Source organism: Chiloscyllium punctatum, chromosome 28 (assembly GCF_047496795.1).
Source record: "Chiloscyllium punctatum isolate Juve2018m chromosome 28, sChiPun1.3, whole genome shotgun sequence".
Taxonomy (NCBI): Eukaryota; Metazoa; Chordata; class Chondrichthyes; order Orectolobiformes; family Hemiscylliidae; genus Chiloscyllium; species Chiloscyllium punctatum.
The window spans coordinates 74,299,306-74,301,614 of NC_092766.1; the positions used below are offsets into that span (position 1 = coordinate 74,299,306).

A 2,309-nucleotide genomic window follows, 5' to 3' on the forward strand; every position below is an offset into this window, starting at 1 on the left:
GGCATGGATCTATGGTTAGACTTGAAAGCTCTACAAGGAGCCGAAGGGTTAACACTTTCATGCAGATGGTATTAATTGCATGCAATGAGCTGCCAGAGGAAGTGATGGAAATTGGAACAATTAAAGCATTTAAGAGCCACCTGGACGTTTCAAAGAATAAGAAGGATTCAGCGGGATATTGACTGAGTGCTGACAATCGGGAATAGAATAGGCTAGGGTGTCTGATCTGCATGGTGAATTGGAATGAGGGTCTGATTCCTTCGCTCTACATTTGTATGACTCTGTCACTCTATAATCTAGAATAATCACAAATTGTGTGTCTGAAATATAATCTCAGCTTGACTTTCAACTGATCCGAATAAAAAGCATTCATCACCTGCAGGTAAATGCATTGCATTGCTTTGCTTAATTGCCCCCTCCTGACGAACATCCAAATTTCACGATAGTTCGACAAATGTGTTTAAACTTATTCGTGTTGGAAGTTGGTGGCTTTTTGGGTCTCGAGATATAATTTATCCAATGAGATAACTGGGCCAGTTTTGAAATTACTTCGGATTTTTCACAGTTGAAAATTTACTTTTGATTGAAGGGAAAGCTCAAGCTCCACGAAACCCAAAACCTGCAAGCAAAATCCCAACTTTTAAACGACTACACGCTCTGAGCAGGTGTCGAACCTACGCAGTGATGTACCATTGGATTTCCAAACCAACGCCTTAACCTCTCGGCCATCAAAGCTGCGGCACAGGCGCCACTTTTTATAGTAAAGCAACTGAATTCATGAAATACGAAAGTTGTTGGAAGAGCAATTTGTCAAGATCCAAAGAATTCGCCATATCCTTTTCAGAGACCCAGACGAACTTACCTCAGCAGATTGCCAGGCTTTCACCGCAACTTGGATTCTGACACAGCTGAACTTGTGGGAATGATTCTTCATCGAGTTATAGAGTCACGGATGTGCACCACACGAAGAGAGGATCATTGTCACACTGTGTCCGATCAATCGATTTTGACTCAATTGCTCAGCATCTGGTGCCAAAGTAATATGCGGCTGCGTTTTAATATTCATTGAAATATGGTGTCAGAAGTATTGATGCAAAGCCCATAAACACTGGCTACATTCGTAAAAACATATCAGAATTAGAAAGAATGCAGAACCGATTTACAGAAATGGATCCAGCAATTAATCCGTAAGTTCTGACATCAGGCAATGAACTTGTGAGTAGCAGAGAGGAAGATTGACCAAAGATTTGGAACTTGAAATCGTCTTGACGGAATCATTTGCAATGTTTTTTGCGGTTGTGCCATAGTCATCAAGTCCGAGAGAAATACAGCACGGGAAGTGGCCCTTCTTTCCAACTTGACCATGGTGGACAGATATCCTAAATTAATAGGTCCCATCTGCCAACATTTGGCCCACATCCTCTAAACCTTGTTACTCATATATCCATCCTGATGCCATTAAACGTTGCAGTTGTACCAGTCTCCACCAATTTCTCTGGCAGTTCATTCTGGACACGACTGAAAATGTAGCCCCTGACGTTCTTTTTAAATCCTTACCCACTAATTTTAAATCTATGCTTTCTCAGTTTTGACTCCCTCACCAGCGGGAAATCAACTTGTCCAGTCAACCTATCCATGTCCCTCATGATTTAATCAATCGCAACGATTTGACTTTATCATACTTGTCAGGTGGGAAATGTGTGGAGATTATTTGTCGATGGTAACAGTTTGAAATCTTTTTGATGTAGAAAGTCTGATGTACAGATTTTTAGAAATGCATCTTGGAGACGTTTTTAATAAGTCATTGCAGTCTAAAGCAGTTATGAAAGCTGCAGAAGGATTTCAGGGCACGAGAAAGAAGCATTATTTCCAATGTATGGTGGCTCAGTTCGACCGCACTTTGAGTACAGTATGACGAATTATAATCCTCAATTTAGGAGAGATACTAATGCCTTATGAGCAATACCACGAATGGTGATTAGCCTTGATAACATGAATGAACGTTAGTCCTGTGACTTGAAATTGGGCAAATCCGGCCTTTCTTTTAACATTTTAAAAACAAGAGAGGTAATCTAACTGAGAGTTGCAAAATATTTGAAGAGATAAACAGGGTGGTGCAGTTAAATTTTGTTCCCTCATTGGTGAATCTAAAAGCAGGAGAGCAAATTTTTAAAATGAAGCATTGTGATTTATGACCAAGATCAGAACTATTGATTTTTGTCTTAGCCTTGAGAACTCTCGCTATTCTGCACTACACTGAGCCTTGGATATTTGGTCATCACTATCAGCCTGACCCGCCGACACATACT

The 2,309-nt window shown here is 40.5% G+C and overlaps 1 non-coding gene across 1 annotated transcript; it reads right to left on the bottom strand.

The window, feature by feature from the left end:
- Positions 1-653: 653 nt before the first annotated feature.
- trnas-gga (transfer RNA serine (anticodon GGA)) lies at positions 654-735 on the bottom strand. Its single transcript has one exon. It is a non-coding gene; the product is annotated as a tRNA-Ser (tRNA).
- Positions 736-2,309: the final 1,574 nt, after the last annotated feature.